At 44.1% G+C, this 25,285-nt stretch overlaps 1 long non-coding RNA gene across 2 annotated transcripts in view; it reads right to left on the bottom strand.

Moving 5' to 3' along the window:
* Positions 1 to 17,321, bottom strand: part of LOC130291229 (uncharacterized) — an 88,282-nt gene extending 70,961 nt beyond the window's left edge. Inside the window, exons 1-4 of one of the 2 annotated variants that reach the window (XR_008847833.1) lie at positions 17,178 to 17,321; positions 697 to 862; positions 442 to 543; positions 178 to 259 (exon numbers count right to left, since the gene is read on the bottom strand). This is a non-coding gene — a long non-coding RNA (uncharacterized LOC130291229). Of the gene's footprint in view, positions 1 to 177; positions 260 to 441; positions 863 to 17,177 lie in introns of both variants that reach the window. The other variant, XR_008847832.1, reaches the window with a different exon arrangement.
* Positions 17,322 to 25,285: the final 7,964 nt, after the last annotated feature.

The raw sequence follows: 25,285 nt of genomic DNA on the forward strand, positions 1-25,285 counted from the left end.
TTTTGTTTTTGGAACCTGAGCCTTCCAAAGAATCCTTTGCTAGGCCTAAAAGAGAGCATTGGGAGTAATGTTGGTTATTTGAACACAGTATGTGGACTCATCCTCTGCTTGACCTAAAGGGCCCTGTTTTGGCTAGGCCCCATTACCTTGTTAGAATATGTTCTTACTATATCTTACCTCTCCCACTTTCACTCACAGGTCCCGCTGACGGTCATTGCACTAGACTCATCGCACCCTGCTCCAGTGATGTCTTCTCATCCTGAACACAGAACAGCAACTAAAATCTCACCACATCACTTTCAATTAAATGGGCACTGTCATTAAAACTAATCTTTGCTATTTAAAAAAAAAGCTGTCACTAGGTGTCTCCTTATGCAGTCTGGTGTACTGAGGGGTGTGTGTGCAGCCTTAGCCAATCATAGCTCATCTCACACACTCAACTGCTCTGGTCCATGTGTAGCAGAGTGAGGGAGGAAGTTGTCCCCTGTATGGCTTCAGATGATGTCAGGCCTGCTGGGAAACGCCCCTGTCCAGTCTGTGAATCTGACTGAGCAGAAAATACAGAGCAATATCAAGGTAGAAAACTAACAAATAATACTAATAAAGGCGGGGGGTGGTTTATCATGATGGGGGCAGTGAACTGGGAGGATTATAAAATTTAACAAGATCATGACAGGTACTCTTCAAGGAACATACCTTCTTTGACTTGGATGCTGACCTTAGCTTATCTTACCCACTACCTGGTACCCATTGTCCTAATCCTGGTTCTGACTCCTGGCTCATCCTTTCACTACATCTTCATCATCATCTCATTCTTTGAATTCTTTTATCCTGACCAATTTTCTGGTGGGTCAGTCCACTCCTAAATGAGAGCAGAACATGAGAAGTTTTGTTAGTCACAGGAAATGTATGGTAGTACATGTAAATTATTGGAACAATAGCAGGTGTCTCTTCCATTGAGCAGTCCACAAGGGACATGTGATCAAGTGCATGGATGATCCCTCAAATGAACATCTAGCTGATGGTTTCCCAACATCTCCACGTATTTCCTAAATGGCACAACCATCATTAGCTTTCACGACACTGTGTTCGAGTTTCATGGATGCTTTGATACTATCAATGGCCAGTGATCGGGAGAGTCCAGTTATATCTGGGAGGCAAAGAGTAGAGCGTTACAGGTACCAAGAGCTCCCTCCAAGACTTCAAATTGAGGTGTGAAGAGGAACAATTGGATTGCTATTTCAGCAGAATGGTCTTAGAATTGTGATTTAATAGCATGTGGAGAATTTCACCATGCCCAGGAAAACCATTCACTTTCTTTACAACCTTTTTCTTTCTACTTGTACACTTCGCAACATGGACACAACAACTAATGACTTGCTGTTGGTCACGCTGTTTATCTTGATTGTTGAGCTTTATGTGTTATGACGGGCATAGAGATCCTATTGGGCTGAGATGTTCTAATTACAATTGTTTATTTCTGAATTCATGAGACCAAAACATACAGGTTCATATACCAAAACATTAAGGCTAGCCACACAATGCTGGTTGAGGGATTAGAAGACATAGGCCCAGATTTATCAAAGAATGTCTATGTGTCTATGGTAGAGCTATTTTCTGGGTGGTGGGTTTGACTAGCGTGGATCTTATTTATCAAGAAGGTGCAGCAGGATGATGAATTTTGCGCAGCTCTGCTATGGTGGGAAAAGCTAGACGCTTTTTCTAGACGCTTGTGAGGGAGAGAAGTAGACACTTTCCCGGGTCCTGAACTTGGCAGGTTAGGTGTTTTTTGTTTATTTTCACAGAGCTGTCTGGACATTTTTACTTGCATTTTAGACAATACAATCAAATTTGATTGCGATGTCTAAGGGGTTAAAGCATGGCATCACCATGATCGGTGATGTCTGGCATTAGAGATGGGTCCTGGTGGCAGATATCCGCCAGGACCACCCAGCTATGACTTGTGCTCAGCTCCTCAGCACGTTTCATAGAAGGGGAGTGGGACGCTGTCATCCACAAGAGGTTAAAGGCTGAATTGCAGAAGGTAGAAGTGATTCTCACGCCTACTGGTAGGTGGTGTAGGTTTGCACCTAAAAAAGTACCTTTGCACACAAAATAACGACTTTTGACAAAAGACGCAAATGATACTTACGTGACCACTGCATGGTCAAAAAGAAAAAGTTCTACGGGTAGGCAAAAAGAGTAAAAAAGTTAAAAAAAAAAAGTATATGCTGCTTGCGCTTGAACTGCGCCAAAACATAGACAAAAAAAAATGCTCTAAAAGCAATGATAAATCTCCCCCATAATCCTCTGGATTCCAACTCCAATCTTGACATTACGTACACATCAAGCAAGGAGTCAAGATGACCACTGATGATTCACTTTAGGCTCGGGCAACATTGGCTGTGACACAGGACGTGTCGCCAAAGACTGCAGTGACATTGCTGCATTACAGCTAAAAAATGTGAATGTGGTCGGAGTAACTTGTAGGTTGCAACACGAGCACATTCACTTTTGCAACATACAATGCAGACAGAGTGTCAATGCAGTCTTTGAACACACCACCTGTGCAGGCTGCCAAAGTTGACTTGTAACAAGTCTTTTTGTCCACTATTAAGAAATTCCCTAATTTACATAGCACTTTATATAAGAAAAATCCTAAAATTAAGATATATGGCTGTTCTTATCACTATTAATATTATTCTTTAAAAAGATCTCAATAAGTAAAGCTTTTAAAGGGGTACTCCGATGCTTAGACATCTTATCTCCTATCCAAAGGATGCCTGATCGCGGGAGTCCTGCCGTTGGGGACCCCCGTGATCTTGCATGTGGCACCCCAGTTAAAATCAGTCCCCGAAGCATGTGGGATAGCTGTCACGCCCCCTCCCATAGACTTGCATTGAGGGACGAAGCGTGACATCACACGGGGGCAGAAGCGTGATGTCACACGCCGTCGGCCCTGTGGTCGCCGGTAATCAGACCCGGAGTGAATACGCTCCGGGGAATGATTTTAACTGGGGTGCCATGTGCAAGATCACGGGGGTCGCCAGCGGTGGGACTCCCGCGATCAGGCATCTTATCCCCTATCCTTTGGATAGGGGATAAGATGTCTAAGCACCGGAGTACCCCTTGAAGGCTATGTTTAAATTTTCAACCAATTATTGTTGCTCCAATGCATCTAAAATACAAATTAAAAAACTAATTATCCTGAATACAAATATTTAACAATTTATTTTGTCCACATCTCTTATGCAGATCTATGTTTCTCCATGGTTACAGACTACAGACAAACCTAATGTCTGATCCTGCAGTCATACCCTCATCCTTTTATTTGAGAAACACAAGAAAAAATGCAAAAGGTTTGGCAGCTTTCACTTAGGTTCTACAGGCAGATCTATATGTCTCCATGGTTACAGACTACAAACAAACCTTATGTAGTCTGATCCTGCAGTCATACACTTTTCCTTCTATCTCTTCCTTTTATTTTAGATACACAATAAAGTGGACAGAGGACAAAGTGGACAGAGGATCCCTTCTTCTTTTGTTTTACTATGTTAGCCGAGTTGAGGAAAGCATAGGAACTGTGGGGGAGATTTCTCATTATTTGTCTATTGTAGACACAGTTCTACCCCTTTACACGTCTTGTCTAATTTACTCTTGCTCAGAATTTACTAAGGCTGTACACTCCTTTGATAAATCTTGTGCAAATATAGAAACGCCCCCCCCCCCCCCTTGCTCTACCGTACACTCCTTCTCTACCTCACAGGAAAAGTGGACGTAGGGATTTTGTTCTATTGCTTTGAGGCCAGGATTCCATTGAGGTTTTTGTCCATCAGCAAAAACGCCAGAAAAACTGTCCCAGCTTTTTCCTGCGTTTTGTCAGTTTTCCTTGCATTCTTTTGTGTGTGCGTGGAAACAAAAAAATGAACTAAACGTGAATGCGGAGGACTATGTCAGATTTGGTGGATTGCGACGATGAACAGCATTTTTTTTTAAATGTCAATAAAAGGGTTAACGAGGGCTGTGAGTGTTTTTTTTTTATAAAAATGTTTTTTCAATGTGTTGTGTTTTTTATAATTGAATTTTCATGGTTAGTAGTGGAAGGCGTCCTGTAGACAGAATATATTACTAGGCCGGGGCTTAGTGTTAGCCCCCAAATGAGCTAGCGCTAACCCCCAATTATTACCCTGGTACCCACCGCCACAGGGGTTCTGGGAAGAGCCGGTACCAACATGGCGCTCCTGGGTCTAGGCTGTAACAGGCTGGTGTTATTTAGGCTGTGGAGGGCCAGTAACAATGGTACTAGCCCACCCTGGTAACGTCAGGCTGTTGCTGCTTGGTTGGTATCTGCTATGATTTGTAGTAGTAGACAGAAAAAAAAAAAGGATAGGGTTCCCCCTATTTTCAATATCAGCCAGATACCAACCAAGCAGCAACAGCCTGACCTAATCAGGGTTAGTAGAGGACCATTGTTACTGGCCCTCCCAGCCTATAGAAGCTGACGGGCAGCGCAGTGGAGACGCATGTACCGCCGGTTTGTATAGTTAATAATAAATGCGGATCCCAGCAGATCTCCAGAGAATGATCTGCAGGTATCCCCATATAAATTAAAAAGCGGGCGGTACATGCTTCTAAACTACACTGCCTGCCGGCTTCTATATACAGCTGTCATGATTCATAATCCCCGCCGCCAGAACACGGGAGCTCTGATTGGTGATTAGCTATTGACCAATAAGAGCTCCCCTTTCCTGGCGGCGGGGATTATGAATTATGACAGCTGTATATAGAAGCCGGCGGGGTGCGCAGTGTAGATGCATGTACGCCTGCTTTTACAGTTAATAAATGCGGATCGCAGCGGGTCTCTGCAGAATGACCTGGTGGAATCTGCACCTCAGCCCCTGGACTACAACTCCCATCATGGGTAGAGTCTGTCCATGATGGGAGAAGCAGTCCTTACTGTGCCAAAATAGACACTTTGGTACGTGTCCTCCGAGGTGGTGTATATTTGCTCAAGAAAATGCTGTTTGCGCATTTTTTTGGCGCAAAAACAAAACTAACTGCGCCAGATTGAGGGGAGCTCTGTTGCAGAATGGGCTGTGAATGCTGGGCTCAGGGGGTGTGGTAGGAGCTTCATAAACCCTCCCCCAACACGATTCACTTAACTGAAGTAAGATGTACCAGATTTATTAACCCCTAGAGGACGTGCAACGTATATATGTATGTCACTGTGCCCTGGTGTGAAAACGCAAAAATGTGTCCTTAACCCCTAAAGGACCAAGCCCATTTTAACCTTAAGGACCAGGCCAATTTTATTTTTGCATTTTCGTTTTTTCCTCCTCGCCTTCTGAAATCCATAACTTTTATATTTCCCTCTAGAGACCCATATAAGGGCTTGTTTTTTGCGTGACCAATTGTACTTTGTAATGAAACCTCTCATTTTACCATAAAATGTACGGCAAACCCCCCCCCAAAAAATTTTTAGGGAAGAAATTTAAATGAAAACCACAATTTTGCACATTTTGGAGAGTTTTGTTTTCACACTGTACACTTTACGGTAAAAATGACGTGTTATTTATTCTGTGGGTCAATATAATTAAAATGATAGCCATGGCTAGATACTTTTATATTTCTGTACCGCTTAAAAAAAATCTAAAACTTTTTGTACAAAATCAATAATCTAAAATTGCCCTATTTTGACCACCTATACCTTTGAATTTTTCCGTATATAGGTCTGTATGAGGGCTAATTTTTTGTGCCGTCATCTGTACTTTTTATTGATACCACATTTGCATATATAAAACTTTTAGATCATTTTTTATAATTTTTTTTCAAATAAAATGCTACAAAAAAGCTGCATTTTTGGCCTTTTTTAATTTCTTACATTTACGCCATTCACCGTCCGGGATCATTAACATTATATTTTGATAGGTCGGACATTTACGTACGCAGCGATACCAAATATGTTTATTAAAAAAATGTACGCTTTTTGGGGGTAAAATGGGAAAAACTGACAATTAAAATTTTTATTGGAGGATTTTTCACTTATTTTTTAAATTTTTCTACTTTTTTTTAAACACTAAGCGCTTGCAGCGCTTGAAACGCGTAACTTGTTCCTTCCTTGTCCTATGGATTAAACCCGATTTTACCTGCATTGAGCTGGATCCGATCTCTTTCATTTTTTTTAAACACTTTTTATGTCCCCATAGGGGACTATCTATAGCAATAATTTGATTGCTAATACTGTTCAGTGCTATGTATAGGACATAGCACCGATCAGTATTATCGGTGATCTTCGGCTCTGGTCTGCTCGATCTCAGACCAGAGCAGAAGACCCCGGGAGACGGCCATAGCCAGGTGAGGGAACCTCCGGCCGCCATGCTGGATGATCAGATTGCCGCGGCAGCGATGCGGGCGATCCAATCATCTATTTAAAATACCGTATTGCCGCAGACGCCATGATCTGTATTGATCACGGCATCTGAGGGGTTAATGACGGACATCCGCGCAATCGCGGATGTCGGCCATTACGGGCGGGTCCCCGGCTGCTAGTGTTCCGATGCTCACGGTCATACACAGGACGTAAATGTACGTCCTGGTGCGCGAAGTACCGCCAAACCAGGACGTACATTTACGTCTGTGGTCGTTAAGGGGTTAAAGCCATAATGAGCTGTGTCCTTAAGGGGTACATATATATACTGTATTTGAAATATGTTTGGATGTCTGTGTTTAGCTCTGTTGAGGTGTCCCTTAATTTTAATACAGTGTAGGTTCTCATATACTTTACTGCCCCCTATGTGCTTCTGTATATAAGACACAACAGCGGTGCAGCCTGACGGGAAACGTACTTCAGGTAGCTCTTGGCTGATAGGTTCAAGTGTAGGACATGTGGATCTAAAAACCCTGGATCCTTCAGCGTAAACCAGTTTTGCAGGACCCGCTGTAGTATTCTCCAAGATGTAATCTTTATTGCATGAAGCAAAGCATCTGACGAAGAGAACGCTTAGTCTCGAAATGTGCTATGTACTTGGTTTGTATGCAATAAAGATCACGTCTTGGATAATACTACAGCTGGTCATGCACATGTAGTTTTCACTAAAGGATTCAGGGTTTTTAGTTATCTACATCTTCTACTCTTTAAAGGGGTACTCAGCCCCCAAACATCTTATCCCCTATCCAAAGGATAGAGGATAAGATGTCTGATCGCGGGGGGGACCCTCTGTGATTTCCGGGCCGGCACCTCGGATGTACTAAACACGAAAGCTTGGGGCTTCCTTGTTTGTGACGCCACGCCTCCTCCATTCATGTCTAAGGGAGGGGGCGTGACGGCTAGTACACAGCTGGAGTTAAGGAGACAATAGGGCCTCACAATCTCTAAGAATAAAAGATGAATTCTGAAATTTCCATTGAAGATGTATGGTACCTAGTGCTACAATAAACATGTATAGGTAATGTCCTAGGCCCAGCAGCATCACTAAACCATGTAGTTGCTAAATGACACAGACTGGAGCTGGCTGAAGCATCAGTAAACCCTATATTGGATGAATGGCATAGCCTGGAGGTGACTGAAGCATGAGGAGTCCATGTAGTGGCTGAATGACATAGCCTGGAGTTGGCTGAAGCATGAGAAGAGACCATATAGTGGCTGAATGAGACAGCCTGGAGGTGGCAGCAGCATCAGGAGTCCTGAAAGTGACCCAGTGACAGAGTGGTGCGGTGGGTGGCAATACCAGTACCCAGTGACGAAAGTGGGTGAAAAAAGGTCTGATGCGGAGGAATGTTTGTAACTGAGGAGCAGTGCCTTAAATCTGTTTGGCACTATCCATATTTGTGAAGTGTTGGTGTGGGACCATGGTCAATCTACTCTCATGCACCAGGCATTGGTGGTTGGAAATCCTGGCTGACCCATGCCTGATTCATCTTCACAAAGGTCAGTCTCTCCACATTTTTCGTGGACAGACGAGTTCTCCTTGGGGTGACTATGGCCCCCGCCACACTAAACACCCGCTTTGATGGCACACTACTGGTCGGGCAGGACAGCTTTTGCAGGGAAAACTCTGCGGCCACAAATCAAGTTTGGCTTGCCCAGAAGTCCAGCGGATCTTCAAGGTGTGTTGGCATGGGCATGTCAATGTATGCCACCACCTGCTGGTTCAGGTCCTACTCCAGGTCTACCTGCTGCTGATGAGTTTCTTCACTATGCAGGTGAAGAAAGCTACACATCAGCGACTGTCGACTCTGGCTACTTTTGATAGAATTGGTACTGCTCCTGCCACCCCTCCCCAGCAGCCATGGCAGTGGAAGGTGAGCACAGGGGCCCCCCCCGATTCAGACCTGACAGAGGATGGATGATGGCGGCCATCTGACTACATATGATGCCTCTGTAGTAGGTCATTTTGTCCTCCCTCTCAGTGGGTGTACAAAAAGCCCCTATTTTGTGGCGGTAGTGAGGGTCCAATAAGGTGGAGATACAGAAGTCATTCCGCTGCTGAACCCTCTAGCTCCTCTGGCTGCTCCTCCTCTCCTGTCAGATTACTAGAAAAAACGCCCATTAGGCGAAACCTAAACTGTGCCCCTCCCCCTCCTCCAGTTCAGCCCCCACAGGGCTCATGTGGCCTTGAGATGTAGGCACCACGTCTCCAGTGCCCTGACCCGCAATCGTTTCCAACACATGTTTTAAGAAATTAAGCAGTGGAATGACGTTGTTCATCCCGTAATCCTGGTGACTTACTAATAATGTGGCTTTCTCAAAGGGCCTGAGCAAACGGCAGGTGTCACGTATGAGATGCCACTGGTTCACCTTGAAGTTACACAGGGGAGTACCCCTATCCGCTTGGATCATCAAGAAATCGGTGATGGCTTTTCTCTGTTCATACAGTCTGTCCAACATATGTAGGTTGAAATTCCAATGTGTGGCAATGTCACAAATAAGACCATGTTGTGGGATACCGTTCTGATGCTGCAGCTCAAGGAGGGTGTGCCTTGCAGTGTACGAGTGGCTGAAGTGCATGCAAAGCTTCCTTCCCATTGTAAGGATGTCTTGCAAATGGGGAGAACACTTCAGGAACTGCTTCACAGCCAGATTGAACAAGTGTGCCATTCAGGGCGCATAGCTCAGCCTTCCCAGTCGCAGCGCATGCAAGATGTTCTTTCCATTGTCCGTCACCATGGTTCCCATTTCCAGTTTTCGTGGAGTAAGCCATGCTCCGATTTCTTTACGAATGACTTTTAGCAGTTCCTCCCCTGTGTGACTCTTTTTGCCAAGGCAAACCATGTGAAGAACAGCGTGACATCGATGTGCCCTGCACAAATGGTATGCTAAAGGGCCACTGAGACTTGTCTGGCCAGTGGAGGCTGAGGACATGGTGAAGGTTGAGGAGGCGGAGTCGCACACTGTCACAGGATCATAGGGCTGAGTGTGTGAAGGAGGAAGTGGCGTGACCTGTCCAAGTTGGGGTTGTGGCTGTGCAGGAACCACATTCACCCAATGAGCCGTAAAGGACATGCATTGTCCGTGACCTTAGTTACAGCTCCAGACGTCGGTGCTGCCGTGCACTTTTGTACACATCGACAGGCTCAAGGACTGGCCCACCTTCTCTTCCACTAAATTGTGCAGGGCTGGTACTACCTTCTTAGCAAAGAAATGACAGCTTGGCACTCTCCACCTCGGCTCGTCACAGGCCATCAGTTCTCTGAAAGTTGCAGAGTCCACCACTTGAAAAGGGAGGGACTGCAGCACCAACAACTTAGATAGGAGCACATTCTGCACCATTGGATGAGTGGGCGCATACTGTTGTCTCTTGTACATGGCTTCACCGATGGATTGTTGGCGGAATGGGTGACTAAAAGTAGGAGGAGCATCTGGAGTGACAGAAGGAGGGTATGACATACAGCTCAATTCGGCTGAGGTGGTGGAGCCTTGGCTGGCTGAAAGAGGGAGCGGCATGCCACTGGGTGATGCAGCAGGCTGGACCATTACATCGGAGCCACGGTTCTCCCAGGCTGCTTTATGGTGGTGAAGCATGTGTTGACGCAGAGCCGTGGTGCCAACATTGGGACCCTGGCCACGCTTCACCTTCTGCTGACATATCTTGCATGTGGCTATGTGAACCTCCTCCGGATACTTGATGATAAACTGCCGCACCGCCGAGTAGCTGATTTTCCCCACCAACAGTCCACACTAATTGACTGCTACTGCCGCTGTCTTCAGGAACCCCTGTTCCACTACCTCCGGGAAGGTAGGCTGCCGTGAAGCAGGTGGTCTCTCCCGGGCATATTTGGCTCCAGAATTTCCACTTCTGCATCCGCGCTGACTGCTAACCATGCTACCACCATGCTGGCTCAGCTGCTGCCTCACGGGCAACCTGCAACTCTCTTCTCCTGATGATGATAAAGCCCCTTCTGCACCCGGCTCCTAATTGCGATCAGTTTCATCATCATCATCATCCTCATCATCATCAACAAGTGTCTGCATGTCACTGATGTTCTCCTCAGGTTCCTCAACAGTCTCTGCTTCAGGACCCTGAACCCTGGCAACACCTCCTCCCACGTCACTCTCCTCATCACTACTTGCCCGCCTAGTGGAGGAAGCTGCGGATGTCTCCTCTTCTTGGCTGTGCAGTAGCTGCTGACTGTCCTCAGTGAATAGTGGAGCTGAACCCACAGCATAAGATACTTCTGTAGGGGAGGGAACAGCATAGGACATATGCAATGGGAGGACAGGGACTGCTCCCGGGCCATGCCAACTGAGAGTTGTGTCTGAGGAACCCACTGACTGTTGACTGGGGGTGTCAGATGTCACTTGTGATGAAGTGGATGACCGTGTTAACCAATCAACGATGGCAGATGGGTTGCTGGTTGACACACGACGGCTAGCTGATAACGGGAGCTCAGGCCTCTCACTGCGATTCCTGCTGACACTCGCCACTAGTCTGCCTGAAGGATTTAGGCCTCTGTCACTCCTCTGTGCACATACTGGTACTTCTCGGACTGACATACTTAGTGCGTATATGAGGGGAGTACAATACGCTTCACTACGCTTAAAACAGTATTTGTCTAGAACACCAGCCGGTGATTACTTTTGGCTATACTTTTACAGTATGTAGGCCCTTGACAGATTAACAGGTACAAAATAGTACACTACTTAGATGTAGGTATGCGCTATGCACTGATGAGGGCAGAAAAATGCTCTACAGTACACTTAAAAAAGGATCTGAGTACAACACGAGCCGGTGAGTACTTTTGCCTGGACTTCCACAGTATTACAGACAGATTAACAGGTAAAAAATAATACACTACTTAGATGTACGTATGCGGTATGTACCGTATTTATCAGGGTATACCACGCACCGGCCTATAACACGCACCCTCATTTTACCAAGGATATTTGGGTAAAAAAAGTTTTTTATCCAAATATCATTGGTAAAATGAGGGTGCGTGTGTGTGCATGAGTATACCCCGATACACCCCCAGGAAAGGCAGGGGGAGAGGGGCCGTCGCTGCCCGCTTCTCTCCCCCTGCCTTTCCTGGTGTCTAGAGCCCTGCTGCCGCCGCTTCTCTTCCGCTGGCTATCTGCGCCACTGCCCATTCTCTCCCCCTGACTATCGGTGCAGGCACCCCATTGCCGGCGCTGATAGCCAGGGGGAGAGAAGCGGCGCCGGCAATGGGGCAGCGGTGCCGATAGCCAGGGGGAGAGAGGGGGCAGCGGCACCCATTGCCGGCGCCGCTGCCCCGGGGTCAGGTCCGCGCTGCTTCAGGCCTCCGGTGTGCATCCCATGCGTCGTTGCTATGCACTGCGCAGTGCGGATCCGACCCCGGCAACAGGTAATTATACAACCAGGGATGGGGGAGGCAATGGGGCAGTGGCGCAGGCAATGGGTGCCACTGCCCCTTCTCTCCCCCTGTCTGTCGGCACCGCTTCTCTCCCCCTGGCTATCGGCGCCGGCAATGGGGCGCGGGCACCGATAGTCAGGGGGAGAGAACGGGCAGCGGCACCGATAGCCAGGGGGAGAGAAGGGCCGGCAGCAGGGCTCTAGACCCCAGGACAGGCAGGAAAGCCGGCAGCTGTGGCGGTCTCTGCACTTGCAAAGCGGCTTATCGGCGTATAACACGCAGGTAGACTTTAGGCTAAAAATTTTAGCCTATAAAGTGCGTGTTATACGCCGATAAATACAGTACTTAGAGGGCACAAAAATGCGCTACAGCACCCTTAAAAAAATTTTTTTTTTGTAAAACACCAGCAGTACACAACAGAGCTGCAGCCAAAAAAAGCTTTGTACTAAACACAGAAATGCACTCTGTCACAGACTATTAGGAATGGACTGCTGGGTATTATACCGTCTACAGACTAGTATAACCAGCAGATGATTTTTGGTGGAAAGACACTGAATTGCGCTGAAAAATTATTCCTGCCTCCTCTGCTAAGGTTTATGAAGTTGAAGAAGCTTGTTGAAATGTATGAGGCAACACACAGCTATGTGCCCCTCTCTGTAATACTATGCCGAAGAAATTGACTGGGAGGTTAATGTCTGCAGCTGCAGTAAAAATCCTTTTCAGTGAAGAAAACATTGCACTCTGTCCACGAAAAGGTTGATGTGACTAGGAGGATGTTAAACGCTGCTGGACTGCACTTTTCTCTGCTATAACACACACACAGGCTGTCCGTCCTATCTCTCTGCAGTGTAATGAATGAAGTGACTGGCCGCAATATGGCTGCTGATTATATAGGGCTGTGATATCACAGGGGTGATTGGCTGTTGATAGGCTGCATCCTGCATGTGATTCAGGGTCATCCCGCCTACTTCCCTTCCCACCTTTCCAGTGTTCCTTGCCCCATGTACTCACATGTGGATCCGCCATTTTAGATGTCCTAGAGCCTGCACCGCAGTAAATGGAGTTTAAAGGACATGTCCGGTGCTCACTTTTCTTATTGTATCCGTTCCGGGCTGCAAAAAAAAAGAAAACAAACTTTCTCTTACCTGCCTACGCTCCCACGGTGCTCCAGTACAGGTGTTCGGTCCCCAGGCTGTACTCTTCTTACTTCCTGTTAGCCCGGCACGTCACACGGAGCTTCAGCCTATAACCGGCCGCATCGATGTCCCACCCTAGCCAGTGATAGGCTGAAGCTCCGTGTGACGTGCCGGGATAACAGGAAGTAAGAAGAATACAGCCCGGGGACCGAACACTTGTACCGGAGCACCGGTGGAGCGTAGGCAGGCAAGAGAAAACTTATATACTTTTGTTTTTTTTCAGCCTGGAACGGACGCAATAAGAAAAGTGAGCACCGGACATGTCCTTTAATGAAGCGATATTCGCATTCGTTGTGAATTGAATATTTCCTGAAATTAGTAACGAATTCGGGTTCGTCAGATTCGATTTGCTCAACTCTAGCTGTAATGAACTGGTATTTCAATTTCGGACTCAGTTAAACAGTGACCTTACCCAGACATTCTGATGTAAATAACAATTGGATTCATTGCTTTAGAGTGTCGTAAAAAATCTTCTCAGTACCCCTGGCACTCAAATCTGAAGCAAGGGGTTAATAGAATGTATCCCAGGCATCAGCGCACAAACTTCTCAGAGTGTGAAGGGAATAATAACCCCCGAGGCGCTGGAGTTGTTTTCATGGGGTGAGTTCTGCTGTGACAGCAATCACTGCCGACTGAAGTCTTAATTAGTTGCAGAGAGAAGAGTTGCGCTCAGATAAGTCCTAAGTTTGCTAATTACCAGGTAGCTGTGTAATTTCCCATCTCCCCCCATGAGGGCTATGGGATTCAGGGCTTTGCATTTAGCTGAGTCTCAAGGATACTACAGAAATATGGTGCTGTCTGAAATGTGGGAATTCTGTTACTGACAAAAAACAAAACTCCCGGCCCTCCTGCTACCTACTGCTACAATCTGCAAGGTAAACCGGTCCTGTGTGAATTCGCACTATGAAGAGCCCCTCGCGGCGGTGCAAAATAATTACTGTTAAACTTAATATCCGCGCTCTGAAAACACCTTTTAACCTCATCTTTTAAAATAATTTCAAGATGGAAAAAAAAAATCAATTCTTGACTCCTTGACCCTACAGAGCCATTATTTTGTTAGCTTTGAAATGAAATTCACCAATGACCATGGCATTTTTGTCCTTGCCAACTCTGTAGGAAGCTAAAGCAGTAATGACCCCACAGAGCAGTCTCCTAAATTCTTGGACCCCTGTGGACTGAGGAGGATGAAATCTGAATTTTGAAGATTGAGTTGTGCTTTAAAGGGTTAAATCCCATCTTACACGTACATGACAACATATGTCATAAATGTCTGATACATATGGGTCTCTTTAGGACAGTGATCTCAAACTGTAGCCTTTCAGATGTTGCAAAACTTCAACTCCCAGCATGCTCGGACAGCCGTTGGCTGTCCGGGCATGCTGGGAGTTGAAGTTTTGCAACATCTGGAGGGCCACAATTTGATACCACTGCTCTAGGACATGCACTTATCTTCAGACCTTCAGTCCCTTGACCCCTTCTGGTGAGACAGACACTATAAAAATAAGTAAATATAAGACATGGAAACAGCAAAGAACAGTGAGCTATATCATTTCTTCAATCTCTGCTGCCTGTCAGTCAGTCCTTGTCTGGATGAGACACAGGTAATTTTTTGTGATAGTTGCGGGTCCCAGAGGTGGGGCCTAAATTTATCAGACATTTGTGGCATGGTCTGTCCAAAGAGACATTACTTCTGCAGCCATCCCTACCCTATAGAAAAAAAAACTAATTCAGACCCCACACCACTATATTAGGAATAATATCATCATTCTGTTACTGAACAAAACCCAGGGTGTCAAGGCCAGTGTTATTCTATATTTGTCACGTATGGACATGGAAAAAGTGAAGTCTTACACTCATCCCAAAACCTTGTTCCCTTCCTATTGCATATCTGCCCTAACTGACGGATCCACAACCACGAAGACGGTCCCTGCCTATCTAAGTGCTCGGACTTCAGAGTCAAAATAACAAACTACAAAAATACTCAGTCACAAGTCAGGGGATTGTCAGGAATACCAAAAGGGGAACACACATTTAACAATACAGAGGGAGACAAACAAACCAAGAGATAAATCAATGTCTGCAAGCCAAAGTCAGAACTGAGAGAACCAGAGAGATGCTGAATCGAAAAGCAAAGGGGTTAATCCAGAAAAACAGAGCCCAATTTAGATATCAGGAAGCAGAATACCATACAGAACGCTAGCTACAGAAATAATCTTTTACTGGCAAAGATGCATAGCCAATGAAGGCTTAAATAGCTAGCTAAACAGGTGTGGTCACACCAGGTATCTGATAGGTGGGTGAGACAGAACCACGATAGGTCAGGGTGTAACCACAGCAACCTGACAAAGAAAACAAACAGGAAATTTAAAGAGACATTGCTCTTACACACTAGTCTCACATACTGACTTAATAATATCACCATACTGTTACTGAAAAAAATGAAACAATATACAGTGGTAGATACCAGTTCTACACAGACACTTTGTAGACTATATAAGTGATTACAGTGCAGTTACATTCAGTGAAATCTAAAGGTTTTATATATGCAAATGTGGTATCAATAAAAAGTACAGATGACGGTGCAAAAAAGGAGCCCTCATACCACCCTATATACAGAAAAATGAAAAAGTTATAGGTGGTCAAAATAGGGCGATTTTATATTACTGATTTTATACAAAAAGTTTTAGATTTTTTTAAGTGGTACAAAAATAGAAAAGTATCTAGCCATGGCTATCATTTTAATTGTATTGACCCACAGAATAAAGAGCATGTCATTTTTACCGTACAGTGTGAAAACAAAACCATCCTAAGTGTGCAAAAATTGTGGTTTACATTTAAATTTCTTCCCTAAAAAAATAATTCTTTGAGTTTGCCATAAATTTTTTGGTAAAAATGAGAGGTTTCATTGCAAAGTACAATTGGTCACGCAAAAAACAAGCCCTTATATGGGTTTGTAGAAGGAAATTTAAAAGAGTTAAGGATTTTAGAAGGCGAGGAGGAAAAACGAAAACCCAAAATTAAAATTGGCCTGGTCCTTAAGGTCAAAATGGGCTTGGTCCTTAAGGGTTTAATGCTCTTTGTGCCCCCACATGGTCGTATTGTCCCCTGTGAACTCCCACACAGTAGTAGTATCCTCACTTTATGGCCACACACAGAAGTAATGCCCCCCCCATACATATCTCCCTTTCAGCTCCCTTATAGTAGAAATGCCCCCTTAGTGCCCCCCAAAGAGTAGTATTTGTCCACTTTTGTGCCCCCACACAGTAGTATCTTTCTTTGTGTCCTCACAAAATAGTTAGGAAATTCCCTGCCATCTCACCTGGCATTAGTGTAGCCTTTGTGTCAGGGTTTAAAAAAAATAAATAAATAAAAAAAGATGCTCGCCTAACCTTTTTTACATTATGATTGACACAGACCTCTTCCTGTCTATGCTTTTCAGTCTGGTGCATGAAGTGCAATGTAGGGACATACCTCCGCCACCTGCACCTGATATTTTCACTGTACTGCTAATCCCTTTTAGGCCACCGGCTTTAAGCATCCCGTGGCTGACAAAAGATGGTGGTGGGGCAGGGAGTCAATAGCTTTCTCCTCAGCTACAGTTAGTGTCCTGAGGATGCGGATATAGTGGACTCAAGTGATTCCCATGTTTGATTGCCACAGTGGTCTTATGGAAAAGAAGCCGTATGTTACAGAACAATCGCCGGCATTTATCATTGTAGGTGTAAGTGAAGCATTTTTCTACACCTTATTTTTTTGTGTGCTGGTAATGTGTAGGAGCACCAAATGTATTAAAGGGTCACAGAGCATTTGATAAATTTTGTGCAGGTAACAATTTCTGAAATTTATCTCTTCACATACACCAAAAAGCTAAGATAAATCTGGGCTGGAGAAGTTTTAGAGACTTTTCAGTGGCTTTGCACCTTTTTTTGCGCCTTTTCACAAAAAGACGCAGTTCATAAAACCCATCCATATCATGTGTATTGCCAAAATCTGTGGATTGCAACTCAAAATCAGCAGAAATGTGTAAACCACAAGGCGCAAAAAAAAAGGGAAATATAAACCCTGCTTGTGCCTTTTTTGCGCCTTTTCTAGACACAAAAAAAGTCTAAAGACAATGATAAATGTCGACCAATAAGTTTTGCCTTATATCACCTTTACGATAAAGATGTAGAAATCCATAGAAAGTCAACTTCTTTCACGTGGATAGGAACGGCACTCAAAATTCAGTTTCTAATGGATATCTAGTAAAGGGCCACAGAATATGCCAAATTGCCACAAAAGCCACCCAACGTGGGGCTCGAACCCACGACCCAGAGATTAAGAGTCTCATGCTCTACCAACTGTGCTAACTGGGCAACTGCCTGAGGCATGAGGCAGTTGCCTGGCTAGCTCAGTCGGTAGAGCATGAGACTCTTAATCTCTGAGTCGTGGGTTTGAGCCCCCACGTTGTGCGTTGCATGGTTCCTTAGGAAATTACCACAGGTCGGATTATTTTACAGCAAAGGGGTCTCATATACTATGATAACACTGACCCCATTCCATTACCATTACAATTTGTAATCTAAAGCAATAATGTAAGATAGAATGGATCCAATAATTCATAAGGTTTTAACCAAATCCTTATCCTATCGTGTGATTTGCATGGCATTGCAGCAAGATTCCTAAGACCGGGCAATGCTGTATGAGTCTTGAATTATCCAGATCTGCCAACCCATACCTAGTGAGGTCTCAGCCAAAGGATTGAGATCAAGTGTTGTGTTCTGCTGCCGAAGTCATCAACTACAAGTTTTCACGTGTGTGTTCAGTGATGCTTTTCTGAATAATATTGTTTAAACACATAGAAATGTATGAAAAATGACATCAAAAGCTTGTGATAAATTATGGTTCCCACTATATCTCCTGATCTATAGACAGCATGCAAAAAACCAACAGACACATGCACATTAGGCTGCGTGACATACAATGGTCACATTCTGTCTCCCTCAGCTGTATAATGGATGATCTGGCAGAACACCAGAAATACTGGTGACACTATTGGCACAGCTGGTACAACACCCAGTAAACATGGCATACTCGCTCACGTATGATAACCTTGCTTCTGCAGCTCTTGCTTTCTCTCCACACTGCAGTGGGCTGATTTACTATTAACCATTATAAATTATTTGTAAGGCCTACAAACAAATGCATTCACCCTACATGTTTAACAGCGGTTCATATGCCAGCCTAATGTACGTACTTATTTTTTGTAATTCTTGGCAAGCTAATGTATCTTTCCTATAGATTTCAGGTTGCCATTAAATGCTGTATAAATTACTGTTCAATATCTTATTTTATTAAGGTTACATCAAAAACGTAACCAGACACCAAATACCCAATTTTATACGTACATAGAAACAATTTTCCTATTAGCCCAGAAATACAGCTTACCATAATTCTATGTTTAAAATTGTCTTAATTTCCCTATTTTTCCCTAATTTCCTGATATTTACTATGGAATTGTTAACTATATCAAGGACATAACAACAAATCAACAGAAAAAGGGTCAGAACCTATAAGAACATACTATGACTTACAGACAAGACAAATGTATCATACAGACACACTGGGAAAGTAACCATGGGGGGAAGAAGTAATCCTTATGACTGTTACTATTCAAGTGTCCCAGATCCCAAATGCTGTATATATTAGGCATGGTGTTATAATATTGTCTACAGAGGGGTTAAAGGAACACATTTGTGACTTGAGGTAAAACTACCAGTGTAGTTGCCATTATGAAGAGCTTGGTCATAGTTTATGCAAAAAAAAAAAAATTTGTACCTTAATATATCTTAAACTTCAACTTCTAACCTAGAAGAACATTAAAGGGGTACTCCACTGCCCAAACGTTTAGAACCTTTTGTTCTGAATGCTGGGTGTGGGCAGCAAGGGGTCGTGACATCCCGCCACGGCCCCTCAATGCAAGTCTATGGGAGTGGGCGTGTCCTAAAAGAACGTTGGGTGCTCAACCGAGATCCACACAAATGAGTCCGTTTTGTAGCCACACCATAGTGGCCATATGATCACTTGCTAAAACTGCCTATCCAGCTGTGCCTCACCAACTAGTTGGCACCTTTCTTGTAATGCCCACCTTAACTGAAAAAGCAATGTCTTGGTAGGCGCTACTACAATGTAGATGAATATATTGGGTGGTAGCCCCTTCAAGGTGGGTGGGTGTTTTAGAAAGTCACTGGCTGTATTAGGAAACACTAGGAATGTTTGTGACAAGAGAAGTTACGGACACTTAATATTTTACGCCTAGTGCAGGGAAAACTGCATGACATAAAAAATCTGAAGCAGAAAGAGGAAATGCCAATGTTATGCTCCACCCCTGAGGACCCTGCACTGGGCATCAATCACTTTTGCCTGGATAAATCCTTTAACCATTAATTAGGAATCAGTCTTATACTTACAAATATCATAAACATAGCAATAAATAGTTATATGCTGGGAAATCAGGAAAAAGCTAATTTATTAAACAAATTCTTCTCCACTGTATTCACAGAGGAAAATTAAATGCCAGGTGAAATAGAGCGAGAGAAGGTAAACTCCCCAGTACAGGTCACCTGTCTAACCCAGGAAGAAGTACAGTGCCGCCTACAAAAAATCTAAATAGACAAATCACCAGACCCAGATGGCATTCACCCCCGTGTTCTAAAAGAATTAAGTAATGTAATACACAGACCCCTATTAATATTCAGGAACTCTATAGTAACAGGGACTGTTCCCCAGGACTGGTGCATAGCAAATGTGGTGCCAATATTTTAAAAGGGGTCAAAAGGTGACCTCGGGAATTATAGGCCTTTTAGTTTAACCTCCGTTGTATGTAAATTGTTTGAGGGTTTTCTAAGAGATGCTATTTTGGAATATCTTGATAAAAATAAATGTATGACCCCCATATCAGCATGGCTTTATGAGGGATCGGTCCTGTCAAACTAACCTGATCAACTTTTATGAGGAGGTGAGCTCCAGACGGGACCAGGGGGAATCATTGGATGTCGTATATCTGGATTTTTTTTTAAAGCATTTGATACGGTGCCACATAAATGGTTGGTGCATAAAATGAGAGGGATTGGGCTGGGGGAGAATGTGTGTAAGTGGGTAAGTCTGGCTCAGTGTTAGGAAACAGAGGGTGGTTATTAATGGTACTTATTCTGATTGGGTGACTGTTACTAGTGGAGACTACAGGGGTCATCTTGGGTCCTGTTCTATTTAATATATTAATGAATGACCTTGTAAAGGGGTTGAATAGTAAAGTAGCAATCTTTGCAGATGATACTAAACTCTGAAAAGTGGTAAACACAATAGAGGACAGTGCACTGTTACAAATGGATCTGGATAGGTTGGAGGTTTGGGCTGGGAAGTGGCAGATGAGGTTCTACACTGATAAATGTAAGGTAATGCACATGGTTAGGAAAAATCCGGGATGGGATTATGTATTAAATGGGAGAACACTTGGGACGACTGACGTGGAAAAGGACTTAGGAGTCTTAGTTAACAGTGAGTAGTGATCAGTGTCGGGCAACTGCTGCCAAGGCAAATAAAATCATGGAGTGCATAAATAGGGGCATAGATGCCCACGACAAGGAAATACTTCTACCGCTGTACAAATCATTAGTCAGACCACACATAGAATACTGTGTACAGTACTGGGAACCAGTGTACAAGAAAGATATAGTGGAGCTGGAGAGGGTTCAAATACGGGCAACCAGGGTAATACGGGGAATGGGAGGACTACAGTACCCAGAAAGATTAATCAGAATTAGGGTTATTTAGTTTAGAAAAAAGAAGGCTTAGGGGCGACCTAATAACTATGTATAAATATATCAGGGGACAGTACAGAGATCTCTCCCATGATCTATTTATACCCAGGACTGTATCTATAACAAGGGGGCATCCTCTACGTTTAGAGGAAAGAAGGTTTCTACACCAGCACTGACGGGGATTCTTTACTGTAAGAGCAGTGAGACTGTGGAATTCTTTGCCTGAGGAGGTGGACATGGTGAACTCTGTAAAATAATTTAAAAGGGGTCTGGATGCATTTTTGGAGTAATAACATTACAGGTTATGTATGCTAGATTTATAGGGACAGAACGTTGATCCTGGGATTTATTCTGATGCCATATTTGGAGTCGGGAAGGAATTTTTACCTCTAGTATGAGGGGTTTTTGCCTTCCTCTGGATCAACACAGTAGGGACTCATTAGGGATATGGGTTGAACTTGATGTACTCTGGTCTTTTTTCAACCTTATGAACTATGTTACTATCCTTCAACAATATCAAACAGAAATGTAGCATTTTAGCCAAATATTGATGATAAAAGTATTGCATGCCTTCACCTCATGGCAACCAGGCTCTCCTCCACATCCCAGTCCGAGGAGTACATGATGCACCCGCTGGGACTTGCAGCCAGCAGACCCCAATCTCCCAGAAATCTCATTAGTTTTCTGAGCAATCCTTTACCGTAATGAAAACAATAGCTTGCAGTAAGTACTAAATCAATCCTAATCCCATTCATTTTTTTTTGCATAACTCACATCTTTGGTTTTATTTCTATCCCGAATAAATTAACCCATTTATTTATAAAAGGGGCTATGCTTCAGTTAACCTCATTAATGCTGGTATCATCCTATACTTTATATAGACAGTAACAGTAAATGAGAAGACCACGTCGCAATGATTTTGTATCGTGTTGTAAAAAAATAAAAAATAAGACGTGTGCGTGAAACAGGTGTCTTCACAGACATGCATAACCTGGAAAACATTTCTTACATTGCGGTAACAGCAACTCCACAACCGCCCAATTTGTGCTCAACACCTGGGCCGTAAGTGCAGTAATTAAGATTAGTAGCACAGTGCGAAGGGCTCCCGATAGTCCACGACTGTCATAAATAATACACTCAGCATAGAGGTCCGGCCATGGAGCAGGTGTGTGACTGGTTACTGTGAAATGCCTCATAATATCTCCTTCTCCAAAGAACATAGCTCTTCTGTAAAAAGAGATTAACAGTCATGACAGAGAAAAGCTCCGTCCATACAAGTCCCATGTGTTTCATGTTGACTTTTATTACTGGTAACAAGAACACGCAGGAAACGGAGAAAAAATGATTTTACAAAATTGTAATGATTAGTTATGGGAAATATAGTAAAGCTTAACCCGGAAACTTAAACAAGCCAAAGATGTGTATCAGAAACTACATTTTATCACGTATATTTATGATATGTAGCAAATGGTCAGAGCCCCTGAACTGCTCCAACCTCCATCACTTTGTACCCCAGGAAAGTATTATACTTCTTCTCAAACACATTGATTCTTTGATGTGATATGAAAGGAAATAATATCTTTGCAGGGTTACAGACCATATCATGTATCAGGCACATGGGGGAGTAGAAACATAATACCAATGGGGCCAGTTTACACTTATGTAAAATAATGGGCACCATGTTGGGATCCAGGTTTGCCCATTACATAGAATCCTTTAATTTGATACTTTTAAACTTCACAGCTCTAATGTAGTGACTTGTGTGGATTTGTATGGGCTCCTGATATCAGTACTACCTGGATTGTTAAGCATTTCAGTTTAATTTTCTGATATGTAGTCTCTATGCCATAAATAGTCCTGGTGGTCTATGCAAGTTACTTCCATTCAGATTTTGACACATCCTTTAAGACCACCGACATGTAACTTTGATTGACTCTGTTTTTCTTGTTTTATGCAGCTCTCCCGCAGCATTCATAAGCATATTAATAAAAGGGGCATGCCTGGTGGAAAATATGAGGGAGGCAGGGGAGCTGGGTGAGATGGCTCCCCGCCTCCAATGAGCACTAGAGTGCAATGCAGCTAATGATTACAGTGCCAGAACTCTGCAGATACTGAACCCAGTATATGGGTTTAGTGCAGGCGAACAGGGTGGCAGATTTTCTTTAATGTAGAACGGGTGCTGTGGGGGAAGTGAGGGACTTAAAGGGGTACTCTGCCCCTAGACATCTTATCCCCTATCCAAAATGTCTGATCGAGGGATCCTGCTGCTGGGAACCCCCACAATCTCTCTTGCAGCACCCCTGTCATCTGGTGCACAGAGCAAGCTTTTCTGTGTGCCTGATGACTGGTGATGCAGGGGCCGGATGATATGGACATCACGATCCTCCGGCCCCTGCATCGCCGGTCATCAAGCATGGAGCGAAGCCCACTCCGTGCACCAGATGACAGGGGTGCTGCAGGAGAGAATGCAGGGGTTCCCAGCAGCAGGACCCCCGCGGTAAGACAGCTTATGTCCTATCCTTTGGCTTGGGGATAAGACGTCTAGTGGCTAAGCACAGTTTTTATTTTTTATTTTTTCTGTTATCAGAACTTTTATTTAAAAATTTTTTGACGAGGGGGGAAGGCACAACATTAATTTATCTGTTGGCTATGTAGATTACAGTGCTGCTTTATACAGCAACTTACAAGTGACTTCTTCTAAAATCAGCATTGTTCCCTTCATCGTCATCATAACGATAGAAGAGTGTACATGGGTGACGGGGTGTAGGGGGTGAAGGAGGGGTGGACAGGAATGACAAAGTGGTAACAGGGGTGGACAGGATTGACAAGGAGGTAACAGAAGGGTGGACAGGGGTGACAAAGGGTCAGAGGGGTAAATAGTGGGAGTTAGAAATTGTTGATGGGGGTAGACTGGGGGGTGGTGAACATGGGTGACAGGGGTGGACAAGGTGGACACAGATGACAGGAAAGTGGATAAGGGTGAAAGGGGGTAACAGAGGGGTGACAAAGGCAGGTGGACAGGGGTGACAGAGGGAAGAGGGTGCAGTACCTTTATTAAGCTGAGCTGTTTTTCAATTTCCTTCTGTAGGGGTCCGGGAGGATGGTTCTGGGGCCGGAAAGACGGTCCGGCGCACCATCCCCTATTGTATATATCCCCTTCCTGGCCTGTGTGCCTGTGACTAATTCACGGCGCCGCAGGGGGCAGAGGGACGATGTGTGCGCACGCAGGCTTCCTTCCTCCCCTTTTTACCTGAGGTCAGAGTACACCTTTAAAAACAATGCCCCTGTGTGTATACATTGCTGTTACATACTCAGTATGGCGCCCCCTGCTGTTTCTTTGTATTCCCTATCAGAATTCTCATCTCGTGTGTCCAATATTGTCATGCCACATTATGCAGGTCGGCTAATAGGAATTGGCGAACATAAGGTAGACATTGTGAGAGGGAATCACAAAACTGAAGGGGAAAGAGAACAACTTAGATCAGTGGTCTCAAATTGTGGCCCTCCAGATGTTGCAAAACTTCAACTCCCAGCTAAGAGTTGAAGTTTTGCAACATCTGAAGGGCCACAGTTTGAGACCACTGACTTAGATCTAACAGTAATATCTAGTCAATGGAGCATTTTTTTTTTATGATTCCAGTTTTGTTATGTTTCATATGATTAAGAAATTTATTACAGAAACTGTGTTATGATGATGTGTGACTGCCCTTTGTATCAATCATTGTGACAAACATTCAATATCAGGGACTTTTATTTATTTATTTATTTTAATCACTATAGTCTGCTGAATGGATAATAAAGCGCTGGCATAAACTTTAGTTCACTTTTGCCGTAAGTGGCTCCAAGTACAGGATAATCTCTTCTTAATAGCTGTGTAGGTTTCTATTACGCTGCTACAGTCCTTCCCACACTCCACTACAGAAAACCATTAAACCAATCAGCGGTTCTGTGAAGGATACACCACACATGTAGCTCAGTGCTAGCGGTCTACAGGACACATTGGCATAGTCTACATTCTGTCCTGGCATCCAGAGGGAGGTAATGGTATTAACAGGTGCTCGGTAGTTGGACCCATCAGCACATGATATAGCGCCTTACTTTATAAAAGAATGATGGAAATAATAGTGGTGAAGTGGTAATTCCTAAAGAAATAAAGTAAAAACATACATCATCTCCACATTTTAAAGGAGAAGTATCATGTACAAAAATCCTGCGGATAGGGGATAAGTTTTAGATCCCGGGGCCTGTACAGGAGATCGCAGGGGTTCCCAGCAGTCGGACCCCCCCTCCCCCTTAAACTTATATACGTTTTTGTACAAGTATTAGAAGAAAGAAGGTTGTCCAGCACTTGGTTAGTCTACGATTAAGCACCTAGGTGCGAAACGCGTCAGCCATTATCTCTGTTTTGATCCCTGTCCGATGATTATCAATAAAGCAAGCATTGATTTTTACCTGCATATC

Source organism: Hyla sarda, chromosome 9 (assembly GCF_029499605.1).
Source record: "Hyla sarda isolate aHylSar1 chromosome 9, aHylSar1.hap1, whole genome shotgun sequence".
NCBI lineage: Eukaryota > Metazoa > Chordata > Amphibia > Anura > Hylidae > Hyla > Hyla sarda.